At 61.7% G+C, this 26,623-nt stretch overlaps 1 protein-coding gene across 4 annotated transcripts in view; it reads right to left on the minus strand.

Moving 5' to 3' along the window:
- PRKCD (protein kinase C delta) overlaps positions 1–12,450 on the minus strand; it is a 31,366-nt gene extending 18,916 nt beyond the window's left edge. For 2 of the 4 annotated variants that reach the window (XM_058292620.2, XM_058292619.2), the window contains exons 1-2: positions 8,278–8,499; positions 5,079–5,190 (exon numbers count right to left, since the gene is read on the minus strand). The gene's annotated coding sequence lies outside the window, so the exon portion shown is untranslated. Of the gene's footprint in view, positions 1–5,078; positions 5,191–8,277; positions 8,501–12,428 lie in introns of those variants that run through there. The other 2 variants (XM_023590516.3, XM_058292618.2) reach the window with 2 other exon arrangements.
- Between the last annotated feature and the right edge of the window lie 14,173 nt (positions 12,451–26,623).

Raw genomic sequence — 26,623 nt, forward strand, 5'->3', positions numbered from 1 at the left:
AAGTCCAAAGTGCGTAAGGGAAGGAGTAGGTCAGCCTCGCCCGCCCGCCCGCCCGCCCGCCGGGCTCGGAGGGGAAGTCCACGGAGGCTGAGGACGAGGCCCAGGGGTCACGGGTGGCGGTCACAGGCCTGGGGGCGGGGAGCGCTCACACCTGCGGGGGCGGGAGCAGCCATGCCTGGCGCCCCACACATGACGGCCACTGAGACGCCACACTGTGCAGAAAGAGACGAGCAGAGGGGGCGAGCAGCCCGCCCAGACGCCTGGAGCCAATGCGGCAGGCCCTCCCGCGGGGGCCGCGGGAGGAAAGGCGGGGGAGACCCTCTGGCTCTAGTCCCGGAACTGCCCTAACTGGCCACCCTCCAGGAAGGCGGGGGACGCGCGTGGGGGCGAGAGGAACAGCCCTCCCACCATCTCCCGCAGCTGGGCCCACGGCCTCGGCCCCGCTTTCCATGCACCTGCAGAGGCCTCCTCCTACAGGGAGCCCGTGACGTTTCGGAGTGTTGATAGCAATCTTTGTGTTCCGGAGAAGGCGAGGTGGCCGCCGACGCCTGTGGCCATCCGTCCCCAGGAGGTGGACAGCCCTCTGACGGCGCCTCCCCGCTTTCTAGATTGGGAGAAAGTCGCCACCCCATGGCGGGCAGCACAAAGGAACTGGAGAGTTTGGGCCTGCACCTAGACCAGGTCACGTTTCAGAGACAGTCTCACCGGGGTGCCCTGAGAGCTGGGCCAAGCTGCCCTGGTGTCCTCACCTTTACTATGGGAACGAGCTCACCTGCCGTGGGGCACGGGGACAGCGACGACACGTGGAAGCCATCACATTGCCCTCACATTGTCATCCTCACGCCTGGCCCTCTCCCCAGCCCCAGCTGTCCCAGGGGCCCCCAATGTCCTTGAACCGGTGGGAAATGGGGCTCTCAAGCCCCCCAGTCCTGGAGTGCTCTGCTCTGGCCTCCTGCTCTGGAAAGAGACCCAGGCTGGGCGAAGGCAGCAGGACGAGCTGGCCAGCTGGCAGTGTCCAGACCAGCCTCTGCCCCACTCAGGGCCTCAGTCTCCCTGTCTGGACGATGGCAAGCCTCTAGACTTTCTCCCGGACACTTGAGGACTCTGAGGTCCACCTCCCTCCAGCCCCCAGCCCCCGCGGCCAAGCCAGGACACTTGACCCGGCCTTGGGCTCTGGCACTGCCTGCTCCACCACACCTGTTTACCCAACATGGCCAAAGACATGATCCAAAGCTTCCGGGGCTGTTGTGCAAACAGTGGCCCAGCCACCGCAAGCCTGCCCTCATGGGCACCTTGGCAGGGACCTTCGTGGGATGGCCGGTAGCCTTCTCCCAGGCACGGTCCACCCCAGCACCCAGGCTTCAGCTGCCACCTGCTGACTCTCAGGTCCCCACTTTCAGCCCAGACCCTCCAGAGCACCAGGCTCCCAGGCCCACCTGCGCCCCCAACCTCACCACAAGAACAGAGGGGCATCAACAGGTGCAAGGCAGGCCTGCTGGTCCTAGCAGCTCCCATGCCCACCGGCCGGACACCGGGGAGGCGTTTTCCATCCTCCCCCTCCTGCCCACACAGGGACGCCATGACTTCTGCCTCTGGGGCCTTCCCCGAAACCCTGTCTTCTCCCCAGCCCCTGCACCCATCCTGGCCATCGCCCTCCTGGGCTGTGCGCCAGCCTTCTCACTACTCTCTCCTCTCCTCTCGCCTCGCAGTCCCTCTGCCCCAGCCACCAGAGGGGTCGTTTAAGGCAGTAACGCAGATCTCATCACACCTGGCCCAACATCCCGTCTTCCCGCTGCCCCTCTGACTCCTACCCGGCCTTTGAGGCCCCACCTGGCGTGCCCCCACTACCTCTCTGATCTCGGCTGCTGCCACAATGACCCCTTCCGCTTCTCCCTGAAAGCCAAGTTCCTTTTCCTGCAGAGGCACCTCTGCCTGCCCTCTCAGGGGTCAGATGGCCACTCCTGGAGCGGCCACGGGGCAGTTCTGGCTCGAGGGCGCAGAGCCAGTGTGTGTTGAGCACAGAGCCATGTCCAGGCCCGGTCGATGACCGCGGCGGTCCTGCTCCCACACTGCCAGAACGCCCTCACGCACTCATCTCCAGCCCTCTGGCCTTTGGCCCCTGCCTCCTGCACCCCCGTCACGACCACTCTTCCATGCCCAAGACCCCAGACTCTTGGCCCACGTAGCAAAGGCCACAGCTCGCTGGGCTGCCCTTCTGCACATCCCTGAGGCAGGCAGGCCCCTGCACCTGCTGCCATCTGCAAGGAAGCACGTGAGTGTGTGCACACGTGTGTAGGGAGACTTCTTCCCTCCACCCCCCCAGTCTCCACCAGCCCCAAATTCCTGCCCCTTCTGCCCAGCCCAAAGGCTGATTTCAGGGGTCCACAGGGGAGCAGGCTGCCAGGAGGCCTCACCATCACCTCCTCCCCCTCAGCCTTGGCTGCTCCGAGCCCAATGTCCTGCAGGGGGTCAGCGCAGGGGCGGGGTGCCGAGGGGAGGCCTGGGGGCGGGGGCCGGCTGGAGCTGCCATTCCCGGCCCCGCATCCTTTTGTTAGGAGATCTATTTTTCTCCCCTTGAAAGGGAGTGAGGGGGAGAGGAGCAGGAGGGGGCTGCACTGCCGGAGTGGGCACGGCTGCTCCACCCTGGGCCGCCTTCCTCAGCCGGGGAACCTATTGAACTGATGAATTAGAACCGAGGGGGGATGAGCTCTGCAGCCGCGGGCCCTGTGACACTGGGCCAGTCCCCAGCCCATCAGAAAATAATGCCCCATGTCAGTACCACAGGACCTACTTTGAACAGTTACCATGAACGGAGCCCTAAGGGCTTTAGGTAGTGACTGCTTCTACTCAATAAATATGTGCAATGTGCCAGGCACTTGCTAGCTACTTTGCATCCATTATCTGCTATTTCCTACTGCAAAAAACCCCGCAAAAGTGGAAGCTATTATTACCCCATTTGCCGGATGGAGAAATTGAGATGTTGAGAGTCAAGGCTACTTGCCCAGGCTCATACAGCTGCTTGGAGCTGCCTAATCTCCAGAGACACGGCCCAGCTGTCGCCACTCACAAGGGGCCAGCCCCCCGGAGGTCAAGCTCTGAACCTGAGTGTGCAGGCTGGGAGCCAGGGAGGAACCAGGGCTGCTGGACCCCCAGGGGTCCCTCAAGATCTCGGCCCCTCACCCCTGTCCAGTCGGCCTAGCCAGCTGGCCAGATGCTGCTCTCCCCAGCAGGCAAGGTGGGGGCGGGACAAGCCAGGGACAGAGGGCTGGCCAGTTCCACTCCGAAACCACTTCCTGGGCAGCCTGGAGGAAGTGAGCCTCCGGAAATGCCCGAGATGGACGGGCCTCTCCCCTGGGCCCGGCCTGGGAAAGTGGACAGACCCTGCCAGGAAAAGAGTGCCCTGCCAACCTCCCAGTCCCCAGGGCCCGACGATCCCACCCGCACCAGGTACAGACGCCGCGGTGGGCAGAGCAGCCGACGGGACCCCCGCCCGCCTGCCGAGCACCTCCGCCCCGGGACCACAAGCAGCCCACTTCCTCCTCTGCGGCAGCCGCCACAAACGGTGCCGGCACAGCTGACCCTGGCTTCCTTCATCCCCGCTCCATGCCAAGCCCTGGTCAGCCCAGGGCCCTGGGGCCAGGCAGGCAGCAGGGCCACCTCCCGGCCCTGTCACCGCCATGCCTCCAACCTGACCCTCGGGTCCAGGGACAGGCCGCCGGCCTGGGCTGTGACACTGCCCGGGGATCCTCTTCCCGGCCCCAGAACGGGCTGTGCGTGGGGTGTGCGGACAGGCATGTGAGTGGCAGGCGAGCGGCGTGGGCACATCTGAGCGAGCCCGTGGGTGACTGGCTCTGAACGCCTGTGTACGTGTGGGCATGTGTGACGTGGGCAGGCAGGCGTGGCCCTCTCCCCTCCCAGGCACTCGTGGGTCTGGGGGCACATGTAAGTCTAGGAGGGCTGGGTGGGTACTGTTTGGGAGTTTGAAGGGGGATGGCTCCAAGGCTAATGAACTGAACTTGGGGTCTGAGGCCCAGAGCTGGGAGGGGCTGGGACCCCGACCTCAGGCAGCAAACCAAGGGCATGTCACCTCCTGCCCACCAGGTTTGAGGGGATGCTAAATAAAGAGAAGGTCCAGTGGAGACCCTGGCCTTGTCCCGCCTCCACCCCACCCCATGAGGGAGGGTCCTCATCTCCTGGCCCCCCAACCCCTCACCAGAGTCAGGTCCAGGGAGCCCAGACCCCACAGTCTATTCAGAGTCAGTCCCCAGGCATGTAGGTGTCTGACTGCCAGTGGGGGTGGGAGTGGGGGTTAATCACGGAGAACACCCTGAGAAAACCCATCTCCCCAACTCCCCCACCCCCGCCACCCCTCAGGGTCCAAGTGCCCTCGGCACAACCCCTCCCCAGAATCGTGCTCTCAGGGGTCTGGATGCTCGGTGGGTAACTCACAGGGCTTCAGGGCAATGGGGGCTGAAGCTGGCAAGGCTGGCCCCAAAGGCAGGAACTTCTAGCTTTACGAGGGGCCTGGGGACACAGTAGGCTTCCAAAGAATTCGAAATTCTGCCCAGAGGCGGGGAGGAAGAGGATTTAAAGTCCTCCCTTGGGCCCCAGAGAGGCTGGGGGGGTGGCGGGAGGACTGGGCACGGAAAAGAGCTCAGTTGTGCCAAGAGCTGGGAGGCCCAGGAACTGGGAGACCCAATTCAATTGCCAACTCCGTCCCCGAGCCACCCTGGGGTGCAGGGTGAATCTCAGTTTCCCTCTGAGACCATGTGGACAGCCTGAGACAAACCACGGAAAAGCTGGTACGTCCACCCCTAAATGCCACCTCTCCTTGTCCCAAACCATCAGTGGGCGCCAGGCCTCTGAGTGAAAGGCCAGAAGCCAGGGTCCCAGTAGGAAGCCCCTCGTGGGCAGGGCAAGTCGCTGCCTCTTTCCACCACCCCCAGATCCTTCCTGGCAGCAAGAACCCCACATGCTCCCCCACCCACCATCCCGTGGCAAAAGGCAGGAGCCCAGGGAGGAAAGCTGCTCCTGTGCACTGTCCATCTGTCCAACCACCTACGAGGATCCGGTCTTACCTGCAGCGCCCGGCTCCCGCCTGCCTCAGTCGTGGCTCCTGCCGCCGCTGTCACGGAACAGCCACCAGGAGAAGCAGGCCCACTGCCTTGCCCAGGCCAGTTCCCAGCAAACCTGCGGGGACAGGAGAGAACCGCTGAGCCGGGAGGCGCCGCCAGTCAGGCTCTCCCACCAGCCGGACCACGCAGCTTAGCCTTGCCCAGCTCTGAGACCTCAAGCCTCCCTGGACTCGGCTTTCTCTTCTGTGGAATGGGGTGTAGGAAGGGAACCCCGTGTCCCCACCCTCAGGCATTTCCAGGTCGCAGGGGAGACCAACAAGTACACATGGGAAGCCACTCCTAACTCTCAGGCTGCAGAGGTTGCTCTGTGGGTTTGGGACAACCAGGGTGCAATCGGCGCCACCACTCTGCCTCAGACCACTCTTCTGAGCCTCCGGTTTTCTCATCTTTAAAACAGGGAGACTCTAGTGACCCCTCCCTGGGTGGTGCCGAGGCTCCGATGGTATGATGGGCCCAGTCCTGCGCCGGACTCACATTGGGAGTGCCAAATGAAGGGTGGCACTTTTTTATGCCTTCTGCCTTAAAGTTCAGGAGATTCTCACATTATCGCGCCCATTATACAGCTGAAAAAAACTGAGGCCTGGCAATGTCCCCAAAGGAACAAATGGCAAAGGCAGCAAGGCAGCCTGGGTGTCCTGGCTGCAAGGCCTGAGTGCTTTTTCTGCAGGCCGGGCCAAGCCTCCACAGGAGTCCTTCCCCAGCGGGCAACCCCCACCGCCACTCCCTTGGGGCCGAGGCATCCTCAAATTTTATCTTTTTGTCTGTACGTTGAATCATTTCTAAGTTTGACTTAAACTTCAATTAGCTATACCATTCAGGGGTGTCGATGACCTGCAGTCACACACCCCACCCCACCCCCTCTCCCCATCCCTGTTGCCAAGTCCAGGGGAGAAGGTTGCTCTGTGGGCTGAATGGGCCGGGAGCTGGGGGCTGTCAGGCCCTCCTGCCCCCCACAAGCAGTGGGGGTGGTGGTGGAGAGAATGGGGGGGAGGGGGTAAGGACACGGCAGGAGGAAGCTGGGCTGGAGACCATCTCCAGCTCCCAGGAGAAAGAGGACCAGAAATCCGGGTGGGGGAGGGGCAGCCAACAAATGCGACTCAGTGTGTCCCGGCGCTCCGTTAAGGGTGAAAGCTTGCCACAGGCTCTCCAGCCCTCCCAGTAGCCCCCTCCACACTGCAGATAAGGACGCTGAGCCTTAGCGGGACCGCTTGGCTTCGCCACACTGCGAACCCCCAGGCTTTCCCTCTGATAAACGTTGACGGAGGAAGGAGCCAGGGCTGGGCTCGGGGCACACCGTGTGCACGCCCACACCGCGCGCCCTCCCGCGTGCTAGCGCACACGCTGGGACTCTCGCTCCCCACCCCCCCAGCACTGTCATCTGGGGGACACACCTTGTCACACCCCCTCCTGCACCAACACCCACGCTCAGGCACTCTCGGTTCCCCAGACACAGTCACACCCCAAGCACACATATTTGCAGTTTCATACAGTCAGACTGTGAGTCTCCCACCAGTCACACACTCACACGGTAGCCCCACTCCACCGCCTCACCCTCACGTCTGTCACACGCCGGATCCCTCGCACTACTGCGCAGGCAGGTACAGCAATCCAAACGGCTCCCCATCTCTCTCACACACACACACACACACACACACACACACACAGAGGTCATCCAGCCGCCCTCTGCCGGCTTGCCTGCCCCACCCCGGCACAGTCCACAGCAGGAAGGAGGAAACCCAAGGGACCAGTTCCCTCCCTCGGTGACAGGTCAGCCTGGTCCCAGCAGCTCATGGCAGAGGGAGGGGAAGGGTCACATATGCACACGCACACACACTCATACAGACACGGGGCTGGTGGACGGGCACCCCAACACCGGAGCTCCCACAATTCACAGTTCAAATGCAGTCACGACCAGTGGGTCACCATGGCACAACCAGGCCAAACAATACCCTCCAGACACACGGGGACACACACTCCAACAGAGGAGTCTTGTGACAAAGAGCACATCAAAACTTGATACACAGTTGCAAAGGACACATACACAATCAGACACACACAGGCTATTCACACATTAAAAAGGGACACCTCCCAGACACAGTGACAAAGAACATGCGAGACATAAACACAGTCCCCCACATGCCGAGACACAGGCACCTCGGCATGGGGACGACGGAAGGGGACCCCACCACACTTATCAACTCCCGACCACCAGCCTTAAGCGGGGGCTCCGTGGGGCTCTCCCCTCCCCCCACAAGTTGGGGAAGTGATGGCATTTCTGACCCGGCTCACCTCCCGCCTCTCCCTGGGCCAGGAGGGCGCCCCCAGCCCCTTCCGCCCCCTCCCCTCACCAGGCCAAGAGGGGCTGGCGGCGCCTGGGCAGGGGCGGGGCTGGGCTGGGAACAGAAGGCCAGGCAAGGGCCACCGGAGGAGGGGGCTGCGGAGGGGAGGGGGGCAGAGGGGAGGGGGCGGAGGGGAAGGGGCGGAGGGGCGGGGCCGGAAGGGGATGGAGGCCGGAGCCCCGCTCAGGCCAGAGACAGCTTGGGAGACGGAGAGTCGCCGAGACTGAAAGGAGAGCGACCCGGAGGTGGCCCTGCGCAGCCGGGCAGGGACCCAGGCGGGAGGAGAGGCCCCGCGGGCGGCCTGGCCTCGGGCGCGGGGTGGAAAAGCAGAGGCGTCGGGACGGGCAGGGGCCGCGGAGGGGGCGGCGGGCGCCGGCCGGGGCCGGGCCAGGGGAGGACAGGACCACGGGGGCCCGGGAGGGGCGATGGGGCCCGCGGAGGGCCTGACAGACCGACGGGGACTAGGGAGAGCCGGCCGGACGGCCGCAGCGGGGTGGAGACGGACGGATGGAGGGCCCCAGCGAGAGTGGGGAGAGACGGACGGACACTCGAGGAGCGGGGGAACAGGCCGGCAGAGGGGCCTGGGAGAGCTGGACAGGAGGGCTTCGGCCCCCACCGTCTGACGGAGGGACGGACAGACCGGCGGCGGGACGGCCGCCCCAGCGGGTCGCCGCGCGCGCGGGACTTTCTCCGGCCGCGGCTCAGTTTCTAGGTTTCCGAAAGGGGAACTGGAGGCGGGGACGGGGGAGAGGGCGGGCGCGCCCGGGTCGCCCCGCTCCCGCCCGGGCCGGGCCCTCACTCACCTCCGGGCGCGGGGCTCGGCGCCGGGGGGCGCGGCGGGGGGCGTCCTGCTCCCGGGAGGCCCCGGGGCTCGTGCGGCGGGGATCGGTGCGGGTCCCGGCTGGCGCGGATCCGGAGGCCGATGGGTAGGGCCGGGCTCTCGGCGCGGAGGCCGGGGGCAGGGGTCGGACGGCGGCTCCCCGCTCCCGCAGGCTCCAGCTCTAGCTCCAGCTCCCGCGCCGCCGCACACGGAAGTGCAGGGGGGCGGGGCGGCGCGACCTCACCCAGGTGCCGGCGGCCCCGCCCCCGCAGGCCCCGCCCCCCGCAGGCCCCGCCCCCGCCGGCTCCCCGCCGGGCTCAGGTCCCGGCCCCGCGGCGGGTGGGTCCCTCCAGCGCCCGCCTCAGCCTCCCCCGCACGTTCCACCCCGCCCGCCGGCAGCGCGCGACCCCCAGAGGGGCCTTACGGAGGAGGGCGCCGGGCCCGGGCGGGGTCACCCCGCGTACCAGCCCCCACCCCGCCGTACGCGCCGGCGGGGGTTCCCCGACTCCCCACGCCCGGGACTCCCCACCCGCCCGCGCCCCGCCTCGCTCCGTCTCTTCCTGTTGGCTGGAGCGCGGCCGCGGCGGGGCCTGCTGGTCAACCCTGCCCCCGAGACGGAGCTGGGGCGCCTCCAGGGCGGGGGCGTCTAGCTGTTCGGCGGGCGGGGCTGGGAGCAGCCGCTGTCCGGGTGCCCCTGTCTGCCACTTTCCTGCCGCCCCCTGCGAGTCCTCCCCAGCGTTCCCGGCGGGGTCCGAGCTTCCTTGCCAGACTTGGATCCCAGTTGCCCACATCATTCTTTCATCGCTCACTGACGGCTCCCCTGGGGACCGGAGTGGGGCCCAGGGGGATTCATTCCTCTGCTCCCAAAGCTCGGAAAGCTGTTAGTCCAGTGCGCACCCAAAAAACGTCACTCCCCAAGAGGCAAAGAAGAGGGTTTCAGGCATCCAGGGGGAAAAACTAGAGGGAGGGGAGGGTCGGCACAGCAATTCCCAACTGAGGCCTAAGGGATGGAAACGGGGGTGGGGGTGGGGGTGGGGGTGGGCAGTGCTTGAGGAGGCCTGAGGGGGCAAGGAGCCCCTGCAGAGGCAGCCAGCCATGGCCTAAACTTTTGTCCTCTCACGGAGCAGTGGGAAGGTGGAGGAGGCTCTTTCGTAGGGTACAGTAACAGAATCATGGGGACCCTGGGGAAGATGCATGGACAGAGGGGCTGGAGGAGAGTGGACGGGGCAGAGGGGCTGGGGTAGAAAGGAGAGGGATGGAGGGGCTGCAGGGGAGTGGGAGAGGGTGGATGGGAGGCAGAGGGACTCCTGGGGGGAGGGGCTGCCACGCTCCTTAAGAGGGGGTCCCTGGCTTGGAGTCTGGGCAGATGGATGCAATTGCTGGGCTATGGGAGTAGGGGGGAGGGTTGTCTGGGGAGGTCCCAGGGCTGGGGGATCCCAAATCCTGTGTGTGAGGTGGCAGGTGGTGGGAGAGGAGGTCAGGGCTACAGACAGAAATACTGTAATGACTCTTCTCAAGCTGGGGGCAGAGGGGGTGCTCTGCACCCAGGAGGGGGGACTCAACTTGGAAACAAGGTCAAGACCAGGCTCCCCCTTGGGGAGCTCCAGGTGCAGCCACCAGACCTTTGCTCCCATGCCACGCAGCTCACCTTGGAAAGGGAGAAGATGAGCAATGGCTAACACTGATGGGGACTTCCCCAGTGCCCCGCCCTGGGCTCAGTGCTGGGTGTGTGTGGTCTGACCAGTCCGAGACCCTGTGAGTTAGTAACACCCGTTTTAGTGATGAGCAAACTGAGGCTCAGAGACAGGGGAAGCCACTTGACAAAGAGTGCCCAGCTCTTAAGTGGCAGAGGCAGGATTCAAACCCAGGTCTGCTCCATCTCCAAAGCCTATGCTTTCCTTTGCATCAGTGGTTCTTAATGTCGGCACTACGGGTCTTTGAGCCAGGTAATCCTTTGTTGTGGGGGCTGTCCTGTGCAGTGTAGGAGGGTTAGCCACATCTCTGACCGCTACCCGCTAGATGTCAGTAGTACACACACCACACGCCACACATCCCAAGTTGTGACAAACAAAATGGCTCCAGACATTACCTAATGTCCTCCAGGGGGCAAAATCGCCCCTTGCCGAGAAGCACTGTTTTAGGGCTTGGCTGGTGTTCCAAGAGCAAGAGGGATTTAGGCTAGACACCAAGATCGTGCAGAATCATGATCTTAGGGTCTGAGAGCACACACTGGCCTCAGCTGCTCTTCTTCTCCTGGAGACTCCAAGGGAAAGTGTAATGCACCCAGAGAAAGTACAGAGGTGCAGAAACTGTGCAAGCTATGCCACGGCCAGGGTCAAGGAGGGCTACAGCTGTGCTTCTCTCCGGGGACAGGCCCTGCATCCAGGGGCCTGCGTGGGATCAGGCTTGTGTGGAGTCCAGGGAATTCAGGCCAAGTTTGGCTGGAGCCACCCTGCACCCTGGATCTGCTGCCCCTGAGTGCCACACAGAGTGGGCCCGGGCAGGGTCCAGATGAGCCTGCTCCTGTACCCTCTCTAACCTGCCTGGCACTTACCTAAAAAGTGCCTGTTGAAGCCGGGGAGCAAGCCTTGGCTGTGCCACTTGCCAGCGTGTGACTCTGGGCCGGTGACTGCTTCTCTCTGAATCTAAGTCCTCCCTGTCAAAAGCGCTGATGACAAACCCATCTCAGGGGCTGAGGAAGGGTTAAGTGAGACGATGTAAGCAGAGCCTCAGCCAGGGTGGGCACCCAGTGAGGGCCTGGACCAGGGTTATGGCTGTGGTCATTGTGCCAAGTCGCGGGTTGTCAGCCTCAGAAGGGCCTCAGGGGGACATAAGTGTGTCGTTCCCCCCCCCCCCCCAGGGCTGGGCCCAGAGCAGCTGCCAGAAGTGGTACTTTCCATTCCTCCTCCTCCAGGTTTACAGCCAGCGCAACGGGTCTGTCGGGTGTAGCCCTGGGCAGTGTCCAGACTCCCACCCCAGCACCCACTGGGCTGTTCCTCTGCAGAGAGACAGCCTGACCCCTGCCTCTGTCTAATCCGGAGGCCATGAACACTGGGCAGCCTCCACGCCCCTCCCTGGGAAGTCCAGGATTCAGCCAAAGAGCCTGGAAAAGGCCTGGCCCTCCCTCTGTCCCTGGCGCCCACCCAGCTGTGGGCAGACCAGGGTCCCCGCCTGCTCCCTGCCAGGAGTCAGTCCTTGCCCTGGCCTCTGTCTCTTTGGCCCCTTACTGCCCCTCGCTCGCTCTCTGCTTCTTGCTTCCTCTCTTTGTCTCTGCCTGTCTGTCGCCCCCATCCCTGACCCTGAAGCTCTGGCTGCCAGCACCGTCCCCATCACGCCCAGAGCCCTGGCCCAGCCAAGGGAGGCTGGGCTCATGCTTCTGGGGCAGGAAGTCCAGGCCAGCTGGGACGGTGTACCTGCGCAGCTGCAGGGGATGGCAGTACCCGGGAGGGCTCCACTCGGGGGAGCGCGGGTAAGGGCGGCCCTTGGGACATGGTGCAGCCTCCAGCTGTGCCTCACACCACCATTGACAGGGGTTTCAGGCTGGGGCAGTGGGTGCCAGGGGAGGGCAAGGGCAGGCTGGGAAGGCATGGCCTAGGGGCAGTGCTGCATGGCAGAGAAGTGCCAGGTCAGAGGGCTGGAGAGGCCAAGTTCACATCCTGGCTCTGTCCTTAACTGTGCCTCGGGGTCCTCATGGGTGGAATGGAGGTGATAAGAAGAAAAGGGACCCCATGAACTTGACAGGGCTGAAGAGACCAAGCTCCTGCGGCTCTAGTAGCAAAGCTACCAACTACAAGGAGTTGGTGAGGTCAGGCTAGTGGTCTGCAAGTTCCTTCCGCAATGCATCTGTGTCTGGGTGAAACCTGAGAAATACTTGGGGTAGAAGGTGCTTTCAGAGAGTGCGGGCTCGGGGCTTTCTTGGGGCTACACAGGGCAGCTTCTGACCGCCCCCACCCACCGTGGCCCGAATCTAGGCCCTGCCCTCCCCAGCCCCCACTGGCAGCTCAGGGCCCACCCCTCGGGGGAGGAGGAGGGGCATTGTTGTTTTGGGGCAGTCTCGGTCAAGAGCTTGGCATCCCAAGGAGCCCCCAACCCTCCTCCGCTGCCCCCACCTCCCCACCCCCTCGCCGTATCCACCTGCTCTGACGTGCCAGGTCTGACATCAGGCCCTGACGCCTGGGGGATCCGGCGGTTTCGAACACCCAGACGCGCTGGGCCTCACCGGTCTCCTCGCCTGCCAGTGCCTCAGTCTCCCTCCACAGAAGCCGCTCACCCAGCCCAGCTGGGCCGCTGAAAGCTGGGGGCACGGGGGTGCCCCTGGGCTGGGTGGCGGCCCCCCGCGATGTGGAGAGTGTGGGAGCAGCGCCGGCACGCCTGGGCTCCCCGCGCCGCCCACAGACCCCCCCCTTCGCACCCCGACAGCCGCACTCCCTCGCCAGGAGCCGCGGCGCACACGCCACCGCAGGCACGACTCTCCCGCACCGGTGCAGACAGGCCCCGTGGCCCCACCCTCCCCCGGCCCGCGCCCCGCGCCCCGCGCCCCGCCCCAGGGAAGCTTTTCCCAGCCGGGGGCGGAGGCGCCAGCCCGGGCGCGTGACGCGCGACCGGCTATAAAAGGTCCGGCTCTATTCCCGGGTCGGGCAGCCACCTGGCGGCGGGGCGGGCGCCCGCACCTGGGCCGCGCGAGGGGCGCCCTCTCCTCCCCACCCCTCCCCCCGTCGGCGGCGGGCGGCGTCCGGAAGAGTCGGGGAGACCTGAGCGCGCCCAAATCCCGGGGGGCGCAACAGGGGTCTCGGGCGCGAGGGCCGTCCAAGCTCCCGCAGCTTGCCCGCGGTTGGGAGCCTCTGAGAAGACCGAGGACAGAGGGACCGGGTGGAGAAGGAGAGGCAGAAGCCGGGGGGTGGGGGGGGGGGTGGGGGGGGTGTCAGAAACTGCCTAAAGGGACGACACATGTTGGCTGTTCTGATGGAAACGAATGCATTTCCATTAAAGCAAATAGGGAAAATAAAGACAAGTTTATAAAGGAAAGTAGAAATGTCCCATAATTGTGTACCCCCCTCATCCCCATCCCAGACCTACCCTGCACCCTGTTCTTGCCTCTTGGAAATTGTTCTTTTGGGAATGTGCAATCAGTGCTTTCTGGAGGAGGTGGCTGTGTGGCATGGGGAGAATGAGCACCGCAACCGGGGTGCTTGGGGACTGGGACGCGGGCTCCGAGGCCCCAGATCCAGACTTCACCCGGGGTTTGCCAACAGTTTTTGGCAGGACTGTGAGCACCAGCAGTGGGCAGTGCCTGGAGAGAAGTAGTTAGGCCAGTTGAACTAGCAGAGCCTGAGGGAGGCACCGGTCCTGCCAGCAGCCTCCACCCCAGGTCCTCCAGGAGAAGGGGGAGGGCGTGGGGGGCCCCCCTCTGGGGAACACACCTACCCACAGACCCACCATTCCCTTGCGGACTTGGGCATCTAGCCCCCTCCCTCTGCCAAGGCTGTGCCTTGCCCCTGGAATACCCTTCCATCATCTAGCAAGGCCCCAGGCAAATGGTCCTCCTCCAGGGACCTCCCAGGTCCCCGGCCCTAGCCACAGAGTCATGCTTTCTATGACCCCCTCCTGTGCTGGCCCAGGGCCTCTCCGGAAACCCCACATGATGCCGAGGCTCAGTGGGATGAGCTGGACTGTGTGCCAGTCCTCCTTGAGCCTCACTTTCCTGCTCTGTACAAGTCTCACCCTCAGGCTGCTCTAAGGATGGACTGGGATGGTGGGAGCGGAGGGTCCGGCCCTGGGCCTGGCATGAGGAACCGGCGGCTGGGCTGGTCGAGTCTGTGTCCCCCGACTGTGATCTCCCCCGGCACAGATGCACCCTGTGCCCAGCTCTGCCCCAAACCCCAGCAGAGGTTGGCAGGGAAGGAGCCTCCCTAGTGAGAGGGGTCTCGCCCCCAGGCTGCGGCCCACCCTCCACCTTCACACGCCCGGCCCTGCCTCCGTCCAGCGACATCTGCGGGCACAGACTTGGGCCATCCCAGCCGCAGCGGCCAGGCAGGCAGCCAGGCTCTGGGCAGGCCTGGGCAGCAGGAACTGTGAGCTCTTGGGACCAGAGCACAGCCAGTCCCCAGGCCAGTCCCACAGGGCCCATGGGTGCCAGGCTGTGATCCCAGGGCATTTCTGGTTGGGGGGTAGGCATTTGGGTCAACAGCTGTAGTGCAGACTCTTAAGTTCTCAGGTGGCCCCCTATAGCCGTCCACTCGTCATGGCCCCCAAGGCCAGCAGATTCTGACATCCAGCCTAGCCAGGCTTCCCCGAGTGCAGGGGGGGACATGGAACCAAGCTTGGGGGCTTGGCAAGGAAGATGAGCGAGCCTTTCAACCTGTCCTCAGGTTCCACAACCTGGATGCCCGGGAAGTTCCTTCTCATGTCTGTCCTAACTCCCTCCTGTTGCAGGACAACCTGCTGTTCTGTCCTCTGGGGTGAGTGGGTGACTCCCACTCTTTGTGGGGTGTTGTTCCTAGGCTTTGGGGTGCCATTCTGAAGAGAGAGCTGGAAGGTTGAGGAGGGAACGTGGGGGAAGCGTGAGTGGGTTGGAGTGCTGGGCACACGGGCCTGTGGTGGGAGTGTTCTGCTGAGTCTGAGTTTGGGGGGGTGCGTTTGTGTGCCCCTGGGTACCACAGGTGTGTACAGGTGTGTGTGATGCTTAGAGGGAAGGGGGTGGCAGAAAGCTCCAGGTCTCCCTCCTGCTCCTCAGCCCCCTCCACCCAACCACCCACCGTAGAGGAGAAGACCCCACAGAGGACTCCACCGTGCCCCGGGCTTTTGTGACGGCGGGCGGCAGCCAACCCACGGGCCGGGGTGGGGTTGCCCCGTGGGAGTGCACAGCACGGCTGTGGAACGCAGGAGGAGCACATGGGCTTTTCCTCCCGTGGCTGGAGCTTTGCTCTGAGGAAGGGAGGGTGAAAGGGCTTCCGGCCTCCTGCTCCCTCTCCCACACCCAGCCTCACCTGCACCAGAGGTCCTCACCCCTGCCAGGTCCCAGTCCACTGGGAAACCTTGTGTAGGTCTCTATGCCCCTTGGTACTTCAGTCTCCCCTTTCTGATTTCTCAGTCCATTCATTTCTTCCCATGATCACCGCCCTGGCCGGGTCAGCTGTGTCTGTTGCCTGGACATCTGCAGTCTCCCCTACTCAGGACACCCCTACCCGGCCATTCCTTTTCCTCCCAGGAGGCACAGCAGTTCTCCTAAAGTGCCAAGGACCACTCACTCCCCAACCCAGAAGCCTGCACAGATCTCTCAGGAAATAGACAGTGCTGTCTAGTTGTCTATGCCTGGGTGGACCAGGTATTCTGATCCCATCCTACAGATGAGGGAAACTGAGGCTTGCGTGAGTCCACAGGGAGGGGTAGGGGACAGAGGCCAGAGCCAGGGTCTGGCTTGTCCACATGTCCTGGATCCCTGCAACCTGCAGGGGGTCCCAGTCCCTTCCCTGGACAAAGGATGGGCGCTGCAGTGGGTGCCAGCTCTGCTGCCCAGCAGTCAGTTCTAACAGGGGCATGGTCAGGACAGCTTCTTGAGAAACTTGGATAGCCTGATGTTTCACAAAGCCTGCTTGGGCCTGGCACAGAAGGCAGCCTGGACTTTGGCCTGTGTCCCCATCGAAGGAGGAGGACAGAGTCCAGCAAGATTTGGGAGGTCAGGCGGCTGCTCCCCTCTGCCTGGTGGGGTGTCGAGCTGGAGCCTCCCTGCTGCCACATGCCCCAGTGGCTGCCCTCCAGGGCACCCTCTTCCCTTCCATGTGCCTGTGGGGTTCCCAGGCCTCAGGGCAGCCCAGAAGCTGTCCCTAAGCCTACACCTCCTGAGAGCTGGGGGTGGGAATTAGCAAAAGGGCCTATCCCTACGGAGCAACCGTGCTGAGGGGCAGGGGCTGTGGACTGGAGGCGCTGGCCTGTGGTTGGGGATCCTCCCAGGGCCGTTTGGGGCTGGCCCTTCTTCGGGACTGGCCATTTGGGGCTGGCCTCTGTAGGGCTTTGGGCATGTCAGCTCCCCTCTCTGGCCACACCTGCCAATGAGGATATCAGTAGCCCCTTACTGGCTTCTGGAAGGTAGAGAAGAGCAGGGCCCAGCACAGTGCCTGGAACAGAAAGCACTCTCACTAGATTGCTACTAGTTCTGCTTTCAGGGTGGGAAAGGGAAGCTTCCATGGCCTGAAGCCCTGTGCATAAAATCCGAGCCTCCTAGAACTTAATGCTCAGAGCCCTCCAAACCATCTCCTCCAACTCCCCAGTGTAACCTTGGGGGGACTGACATCTCTAGAGGCAAAGTGACTTGCCCAGGTTACCAGCTAAGGGGTTCAGCAGAGCCAAACGTAGTGTCGCTCAATGTTCTTTCCATCCTGTACCTACTGTGCGCTAGGTCCTGTGCTAGGGCCAAGGATGAGATGCCATTGGAGGTGGGCCAGGAAGGGGGCAGGAAGGAATCATTAGTGGGTAGTGGTAGGAAGGCAGGGAAGGCATTCCCAGCAGAGGGAATAGCCCAAGCAAAGGCTGGGCAGTAATGAACTTCTATGTCCAAGGCCAATCCCCGGGAATAATCAAGCAAGCCTGTGGGGCCTCATAGGACACTGCTTCTTGCTGGCAGGTACCCAAGGGGTCAGTAGGTGATTCACACTTTCAGTGGCCTTGGATGCCATGCAAAGAGCTGGGCTGTGCTTGGACCTGGGCTGAAGATAATGGGAAGCGAAGCCTTGCAAAGGGGTTTGCCAGGCAGAAACTGGAGGGTAGACGAGCCAAAGGCAGGGCAATCCAAGTAGAGGAAACAGCAAGAGCAGGGCCTGGAGGCAGGAATGAGTATGAATCAATGAAGGAAACGGCCTTTATTGTTCATACTCGTGCTTCCTGGGTCTCCCGGTGTCCAAAGGGCAAGGCCCAGAGTGACCTGCCCTGTGCTGGCAATGGCGCAGACGGGGCAGGGTGGAGACTCAGAGCCGGAGACTCCCCACCTGTCGGCATGCCCGGCTCCCCCCACCCAAGGCGGAGCTGGAGGCTGATTACAGCCTGCTCCGGGAGCACCAGGCTTGCCTCCATGGGAGGCTCCCGTGGGTGTGTGTCCACGGAGACTTCACAACCTTTGCCCTCCTGACCTTCGCTCCGCAGGCCGGGCAGCCTCGGCCCTCCTGATGGGTTGCTGGGACTCTGGCCGGCAGGCCACGGGCGCAGGTGTGGGGATGTGTGGGGAGCTCCCGGCTGGCCTCAAAAGCTCTTCTTCCCTTCACAGTCGATTCTGGAACCTCTGCCTGTGGGTCTCTGGGCTCCCTAGTGCCACGGTACTGAGATGCGACCTTGGGGCCCCTGGGGCCTGAAGACCCTCTATGTCTTTGTTCCCCAGCTGCAGGGTCACCCCTTTGAGGGCCCTGTTCTCCCCTCCAACCCCTCCCCACCACCCCCATACCAGATCCCCAGCCCGTGAGGGCCGGGCATGCAGCGGGCCCCGTGAAGACTGGCTCGCCCATGGCGGCACCTCTGTGCCTAGAGGCAGCGCTCGGCCACCTTTCTCGACTGCACGTCTGGTGGCTGTCCCTGTGCCCTGGGCCTCTACACGCACGGGGCAAGGAGGGCAGCTCCGTGGAAGTCAGGCTGGCTGGGCTTGGCACCCTGGGGCTCCCTGCACCCAGGAGAGCTGGCGGGCCTTGCCCTGGTCCTGCCCTGGAAGCCCCTCTGTGGGCCGCAGAGACATCCCAGCCGTGCCACAGGGTCAGACGCGGCCGGCCGAGGTGCACCCAAGAGAATCGGGAGCCGCTGCAGCCGTGGCGGCGTGTGGTTAAGCAGCTCAGGGCGGGCCTGTCTGTGCTAACACCCTTGAGTGTCCAGACGCACGCACAGCCCGTGGGCTCCTTCCCCCTCCTTGAGCCCAACTCCCGGGGTCCTCACCTCTCTCGCTGCCTTGAGATGGGGGATCTCTGCGTGAGATGTCCCCATCACGTCCTTCATTATCGTGCTGGCATAGGAGAGTGTGCATGGATATGTGTGTGTTTTGTGCGTGGAGAGACCTGGCAGGGGTGGGAGAGCCTGAGGGTGCAGGGGCACATGGGAGGGCTGGAGGAGGACCAGGTGTGAGCAAGTGGGGGCGTGTGGCCTCCAGGCGTGGCTCAGGCTCCAGGCCTGCCCTTATGGCACCCTTGTGCCAAGCCAACCTGATGCAAGTCATGCCAGCATCTTCCTGCGTAAGACCAAGGCCTGGGCAGCTGAGGGACAACGATGGAAGGTTCCAGGCCCCCAGGCAAAGAGAGGCCCCTGTGCTCCACGCTCGGGATCCATGCTGGGTCCGAGAGGCCCTGGAGGGCTCCCTGTCAACTTGCCCAGCAGCTCCAGGCTCCCCAGGGCCTAGGCACAGGGGGGTCTGTGCAGGGCATGGGATCCCGAACCCCTGAATTGGGGCTCAGAGGCTGAGGAACTCAGCCCGGCCTCTGTCTGGCAGCCCAAGGGCACCATCTGGGCATCAAAATAAAACCTGAAAATTGGTGTCCCTGCCCAGAACTGCAGGGCTCTGCCAGAAGGAAATTATAGGTGGCCTGGGGTGGCCGGCTCTGCCCACAGGCCAGAGCTGGGCAGGCCCAAGGGCTGCAGGCAGCCTTGCCCTGCCCCTCTTGCTCCGCCCCATTCCTTCCCATCCAGAGCATCCCGGGTTCCGCAGGCCCAGGGCGCTGGCCCCCAGCCTACAGGCCTACCAATCTTGGAAGGGGTCCCCTGGGAGTCTGGGTGGAATCCAGGCTCGGCAGAGGGTGCAGAGAATGGGAACTTGGTTTCAGATTAGAATCATAGCAAGAGCGGCAGTTCCCAGCCCCGCCTATCAAGCGCTCACTACCTGCTGGAGCCTGAGCTACCCCTTGACATTCACTACCTCACAGGCTCCCCCCAAAGCCCCTCCAGTGTGGATGCCGTCCTTAGCCCCATTTACAGCAGGGGAAGCTGGGGGATCGGGGGGGTTAAATGACACGCCCGTGGTCACTTAGCCGGGAGGTGGCCTCCCAGCCTAGGCCACTCTCAGCCAGGCCAGAGTTCACAGCCACGGAGCCAGGCTGCCCCCCAAGTCACAGGAGCAAGGGTGGGGCCGGCTGGTAACTGGCCTGGGTGGAGTCGTCAGGGGCAGGCAGGGGAAGGAGAGTCCCCTGCAGAGGCTTATTCTCCAGCGGGGAAGGGTTGAGCAGACCCTGCCGGTGCCATCTCTTGGGGTGAGGGTCTAAGGGGGTATGAGAGACTGAGGGTGCACAGGGTAGTCACAGCCAGTCTGGCGGTCTGACAGTCGGGCCCCTTAGCCCTGCCACCTCCCCCGTGGGGTCTGCCTCGATTTTCTCAACCTCCCGCTGGTCCCTGTCCAGTCCCTGCGCTATTTCCCCTCCCCACCTTGGGAAGCTGTGGGCAGCCGGGACACAGGAGGTCCCCCAAGAATGCCTTGTGCCCCCTGCACTGACCCAGGCCCAGGGGGGTTGTCTAGCCTCCTGCAGCACAAGGCCAGGCCACTTGAACCCCTGCCAAGATTTATCTTTGGAATTTGCCGGGGAAAACTCCTGCTGATTAGTCAGGGCAGAGCTGTAACTGCCCTTGTTCCTGGTCTCTGGGTCACTCCACCCTGCCAGGAAGTTCTTACGGATGTCTAGCCTACTTCTCAATTGCTGCCTCTCATCCTCTTCCCTTCTCTTCTTCCCGGTTCCCTTTCTGGCTCTTGCAGATGCAAGAGTAAAGAGGTCACGGGCACCCGTCTCTTGTCTTCACAGTCAATGATAACTCCAAACATCTTCCGCAATGACCTTGTTATTAACCAATCCACAAAACGGCACTGCATTCCTACTCTGCTGAGCGCCGAGGAGGGAGAGGGCGGCAAGCTCCTAGCAAGGGTGCTGCCCTGTGCCGCTCTCTGTGCCCGTGGCACACATCGCTGATTGAAAACCGCACTCTCACCTAGCCTGGGGTGACGCAGCTCAGAATCCTCCTCCAGACAGCTCCAGGGAGGCGTTGGCCACCCCCTGGAGCCGGCAGGAGACGAACCCCATTTGCCCTCCCTTCGGAAGCCCACCCCCGGCCGAGGCCTGCGGCCGGGGTCCCGGCCAAGGCTCTCTGTGCACAGCTGTCCTTGTCCCGTCCCACCAAGCGCTGCCAGTGCCCTGATTTCTCTGTCCTCGTTCTCAGCGCCTGACACAGGATGGGGAGAAGGCAGACGGGATCATCTGTCTTCTCGTCTCAGGTTCCTACGAGGCCGGCCGCGGTGGCCTGGTTAGAGAGGCGGCCCGTCCCCAAAGGGTCGCCGTGCCTTTGGCTGGAAGGCATCTGGGCTGCCATGGCGCAGCGCCCTCCGCAGGCTCCTCCATCTGGGACCGGAGCCCTCCCTGGGGGGGCATCTTCTCCGAGCAGCTCTGGGGCCTGGGGTCATGGGCCCCTTTCCCAGGCTTCCCGTGCCCAAGGGGCTCACAGGGCCCTCGTTCCCAGGCCAAGGACAAGACCCTGACTTCTCCCTGCTTATCCCGGCCATTCGGTCAGTGTGGATCAGCACCCACTGGGTGGGACCAAGGACCTCCTTGAGTGAAAATAGAGGGGCCCTGACTCTCGATTTGGGGACAGACAAGCTGAGGTCAATCCCAGTACTGCCACTTGGGCCTCAGTTCCGCCCCCCCCCCACCTTGCCGATTTATTTCAAGGATTACGCACGGTAATTTATCCTGGCCCTCAACATTATTTGTTGAGCATCTACTCTACAACCTCTGCACTCAGCTCCAGGGCTACGACTGCTCTTTCGGAGCTGACAGCTCAAGGGAGACTTGAAGTGACCAGGAGATGACCACACAGAGTAAGTGAAGCTCAGATAGGGGGAGCCCAGGGACTGTGGGGGCCAGAGGAGCCGCAGGCACCACCTAGGAAGTCAAAGAAGGCTTCCTGGAAGAGGTGACTCGTGGGGGAGGAGGATGAATATTAGCCAGGCTTAGGGGAGAGGGTGTTCCTGGCAGAGGAAGCAGCTTGAGTGAAGACCAGGCAGTGGAGATGGTGCATGCAAAGATGCCCAGCACCGGGTCACTGCAAGCATTTGTTTAAAAAATACAAGACACAAGAGGAGCCCTGACAGACTATCCTGGGTGTTGGATGTGGGAAAGATGAACTGGGCCGGTGTGTCCAGGGAGCTGCATTATTTATTGCCCCAGCTATAAAATATTGACACGGGCTTCCTGATGATTTATGGTGTTTGCTTTCCTACCTCCGGGCTCCTGGCAGGTAAACCATGTGCCCTGCAGCTCCCACCTGGGAGGAGTCCTGTGGCTGGCGCCAAGCCCCTAATGGGCCAGGAGGAGGGCTGGGTCCCAGCAGGCCAGGCCGTTGGGCAGCTCTGAGTTCTTCTCATGAGGCATGAGCCCCCTGGCCTGAACCCCCTGCCCCAGGGCAGTCTCCAGGGTTCTCCACGGGCAGAGGCAAGAATCCAGGGTTTGGGAAGAGAGATGCTGGCAGAGACAGTGGCCCCAGTGCTCACAGGCTGTGTGGCCTGAGTCCAGGTACTGGACCTCTCTGTCTCCATCCCTGTAAAATGGGGTTAACAACAGGATGATGTTCTGATGGATAGATTGCAATCTCACAGCACAGGGTCTGAGTCAGAGATGGGAAGCTTGAAATACCTACTTGTTTAATTAAATGACTGCTAAGTGTAATATTAAGACAACCTGTCAATTGCAGCAAACCTCAGTTCCTAAAGTGACTCAAAATGTTTTAATGTGGGAAGTGGGTGCATTTGAACCTGTTCAGGAAGTTGGGAGCAGAGAGCCTGCAGAGGCCTGTGGGCCGTATCTCAGTGGGCTCCCTTGGTCTACGCCTCTCTTGGATCATTCTAGAAGATGTTCTGGAGCTTGTCGGAGGTGTTGGGGAGGAGCTCGGCTAGGAGCTCAGCTTGACTTCCTTGTAATCTTTCTAGAAATTGGCCGGCTCTGTTCCTTTTGGGGAAAGAAGAAAGGAGATGCTCCGGACACTGGCAGGGAGGTGGGGCAGGGCCAGGCTGGGCCTCCTGGTCTCCTGGGGGGAAAACGCTGCTCAGCCCAGGCAGAAGGTAGACCCCTGCCCCGCAGGCTGGGACCTGGGCCCACGGCTGATGGGCTCTCAAACTCATGAAAATTGAGTGACAGGGAAAAGAGAGCACAGGCCTGAGTGGGCTCCACCAGGGACAGCAGGATGGACAAGACAGCAGGTGGGCGGGGAAGGAGAGGTCAGCAGCTTCCTGGGAGCAGCTTCTGGAGAACCATGGTCTGGAAATGAAGGAGGAATCAGGCTTCTTCCAGGGCCCTCCTGGACCAGCCTGGGCAACCCCTCCAGAGTAGATGATAGGCACACTAAGGCCGGAGAGGGGAGGGACCAGAAGGCTATACAGGATCAGAACTGGTATCAGAACCCAGGGGTGTCTGTGCCTGTGCTCTAAGAGTCCTAGACCCATGGGCTTTCAGAGAGCAAGTGTCCTCAGAGACCATCTTGCCCTCACCCAGGCCATGATAAACAGAGGGGAAGGTGCGCATCCTGGGCTCATTGGCCTTGAATCATTTCTTGCCCTTCCCTTGCTCTACGGCAGAGAGGCCCACCCCAGCAGGCTGTATCTTCCATACTTTTGAGTGGCTTGGTTTGGCCTATGGTGGGCACTAGAAGGAAATTGGAGGGAGACAGGACTAGGGACAGCTTTGGCAAAGTTTCCAGAGGCTTCCTCACCTCTGTGGCTACAGAGCCCCCTGGCCAGGCCCTATATAGTTCTACCTTCTTTTGGGTGATCCAAGTAGCAGTCACTAATACTTTTGTGAGAACCACTTGATGAGCGTCCTTGTCCTTATGTTCACAGTATTCCCAACTGGCCCTGCACAAAGAGGGAAGCTGACCAAAAGCACAGAGCTAGTACGAGAGAAGCTGATCTCCCAAGGGACGGAGGGCCAAGGAAGCAAAGGACGGGCTGCTACAGGCAAGCCCTTTGATGCTGAGCAGGTGGCCTCTCCTCTTTGCATTTTCCGGTAAGAAATGAGAGCTCGCTGTAGGTATTGCAGACAGAGGGAATTGAACGTGGGGAATGGGTTATCCAGAGGGTGAAAGAGAGGGAAAGCCACGGAGGGCATCAAAAGGCAGCCAACAGAGTAGCCCCAACAGGAAGCCACCGCCACCCCCAGGCTAGAGGGACAAAGAGTGGTTTGCATGAACCACCCCCTTGGAGATCCCCCTCCCCAGGGCCGGGCAGCCTGGTGGATTTTCCCCACCATGGTTGTCTTCTGCGTGTTTGTGGCAGGAAGTTCCCCACTGGGTGTCCACTTCCCTCACTCAGCTGCAGCCCCGGGGCACAGCCAGCTGGACAGCCCACTGCTTCCTCCTCAAGGCTCGTCTGCGGCTGCAGAGCATGGGGCCTGGGCCTCTGCCCCAGAAGGAGAAGAGCACCAGAGGGAGAGCCATGTCCTGCTGGGCCCAAGTGCCAGGGACATGAGGAGATGGCTGAGGACCTCTGAGCAACGCCTTGTTGACGTCTCCATCCTGCCACCTAGACCCTGAGCATCTCCAGCCCTCAGGTCTGGAGGCCAACTGTCAATCAACCGATGGGCCCCCGAGTCTTTACTGAGCCCCTACTGTGTTGCCAGGCACCGCGCTGGGTGCTTGCACACGTGTTGTCTTGGTTCTACCTGACTCCAACCCTATGAGGTGAGTATTATTAGAGAATCCCATTTTTCAGATGGGGAAACCGAGGCTCTGGAAGGTAAGTCACTTTGCTCAGGGTGCCCACACTAAGGTGCAGCTGGGCTAGTTTACGTTTATTCTCTCACAGCTTGAGGTGTAGACACAGAAATCCCTTGGCATTGACCATTTCAGCATTTGGTGCTTCAAGTGTTTGGGAGTGACCCCAGAGCTTGGAGATTTTCTGTCACTTGTAGCACTGCTGAGGCATGAATTTGAACCCCGCACAGGTCAAGGCTGCTGGTGGGAAGGTGTCACTGATTTTGAGGTTTAAACAAAGTGGAGCAGGCTGAGCTCCTTGCCAGCACCTCCAACAAGCTCCAGAACATCTTGGTAGGTGCCACTGGGGAGAAATGGGGGACCATCAGGCGCTGGGGTCAGGTCACCCGCTCCCCACCCTCAGTTGCATGACCTCGAGCCAGTTCCTTTACCTCCCTCTGCTGTAAACTGAAATAATCCCAAGCTGGCAGGGTTATCGTGCAGATGGCCATCACGCACGGAAAGGGCCCATGTCCTGCAGCTTCTGGAACAGCGACGTGCTGCTAGGACAATGCCGTTGACGGCCAGTGAAAGCAGAAGCATCCATTCAGGGCCAAGTCGCAGGTCACGAGGCCTGAGTTGGCAGGTGCTCAGGCAGGGCGATCCCAGGGTGCCCGGAGGCCCTTTCTGGAGGAGAGACCAGGTCAGGTGGAGCAGGTGGGGGCGGGGTGGGGTGGGGAGTGTGCTGGGGCCTTGGTCTCTGCAGTCACCTGGCCTGGGTAGGTGTGGCCGCCCAGCTCCTTCCTGGTTGTGTGACCTTGCATAAGTTATTTCAACAGGCCTCACTTTCCTCATCTCTAAAATGGGGTCATCTCCACGCCCATTTCCTAAACTGTGTTGAGGGGATTCAATATGCTAATGTATCCAAAGTATCTGGTACTTCTCTGGCACATGCTAAGTGCTTACAGAACATCAATGGTTACTATTATTTTTGTAAAGGCTGGGCCAGAGCCTCAGGGCATGGGTCAGCATGACGGCTTCTCAGTAGCCCCAGGGGTGATATCCAGGTCCGGCAGCCTCAGGACCCACTCCTTCCTAGCCTTTGGAGAAGGCGAGAAGGGTTTCTCTGGTCCCCGTGGGAAGGCTTTTCTCCATCACACCCCATCAGAATCGAATTAGGGGAATGGCACTTCTGGCAGCTCTGCCTGCCCCTACAAGGCGGTTAGGCAAGGGCTCTGGACACCCAGTGGTGAAGCGCTGAGGCCCCCCCCAGCCTCGGCTCCGGTGTCACCCCACAGAGGCCCTTCTCGACCACCCCTCTGAAGCAGGGCTCGGCATCGCGTCACCCTGCCTTCCTGACCTCAGGTGCTTATCGGGATCTGGAATTATCTTACCAGCTTGGTGGCTGGTTTACAGTCCATCTGCCCACACTGGGAGGACAGCTCCTTGAGGCAGGGTCCTTGTCTGTATCTTAGAGCCTCGCTTTGTGCCCAGCGCTCGCTAGGTGCTCGGTAAACATTCACGGAACGAACGACTAGGGAGGCAGAAGGTATATCTTGGTGGGAGACCAGGAGATGCAAGAGGTCCAAATTCCAAGGCTGGCCCTACCCCTAGCGGCTGTGTGGCCCTGGGCTGCAGTCTCCCCAGTTGTGCCGTGAGGCTTTTGGGGAGATCAGCTCTGAGACCCTCTCAGCCTCCACCATTCCGGGCCTGAGAGAAGTCCCTCTCAAGCTGCGACTCCAGGACTGTGCTGCTAGCAGGAAGTCCCTGTGACAAGGCAGTCGGGTCTATTTTGAAATACATTCTCCGATTGGCTGTGTCTGGGCCGTGAGTAAGTAAGCCTGGAGAGTTCTCCTTCCCTCGGGGCGCCTCCCAGAGCATGTGACTTGGGGCGCGCTCGTGCACACACACACTAGCCACACTGTAAAGAAGCAGTACTCATACTCAATCTGCATGCACACACACATATACTCGCACACTCTTAACGCAAGTGAACACAGCCACAACGCATGCATGCATGCTCTCCTGCACACTCACATACGCATTCCTACAGGTGAACACATACACTTGCACAGACACACACAGAGTCACACACTTTTGTGCTCATATATGCTCTCACACCCCTTTGCATAGTGTCACAGATGCACGCACTTGTACCCGTGCCTACTCACACATGTACTCACACACAGTTATCCACACTCACTCACATGTCATGCAGTGACACACGCACACTTGTTCATAAACTTTCACACCCAAATGCACTAACAGTCTCTCACACAATGCTTAAACTCAACCTGCACACACACTGTCACACATGCATACACTCACACATACACACATCCCCACTCACACGCATGCCCATGCACTCTCTATTTACACGCTCAAGTAGTTGCATACATACTCATTCACTCCCACACCTGCACACTCACACACTCATACACCCATGGGCACAACTCACATGCACTCACACCCACCCTTCTGTTGCGTAAGGCCACCCTGCTGGTCCCGCAGCTTGCCCTCCAGAAGTGCCCAGGCCTGGCCTTGTCTGATAGCTGCTCCCTTTTCCCTCTTGGCTCTATTTATTTTTCTTAGCCACGATGAGCATATTTGGAGAAGGATCTATTTTCACCCTATCTGAAAATATA

Source organism: Dasypus novemcinctus, unplaced genomic scaffold (assembly GCF_030445035.2).
Source record: "Dasypus novemcinctus isolate mDasNov1 unplaced genomic scaffold, mDasNov1.1.hap2 scaffold_157, whole genome shotgun sequence".
NCBI lineage: Eukaryota > Metazoa > Chordata > Mammalia > Cingulata > Dasypodidae > Dasypus > Dasypus novemcinctus.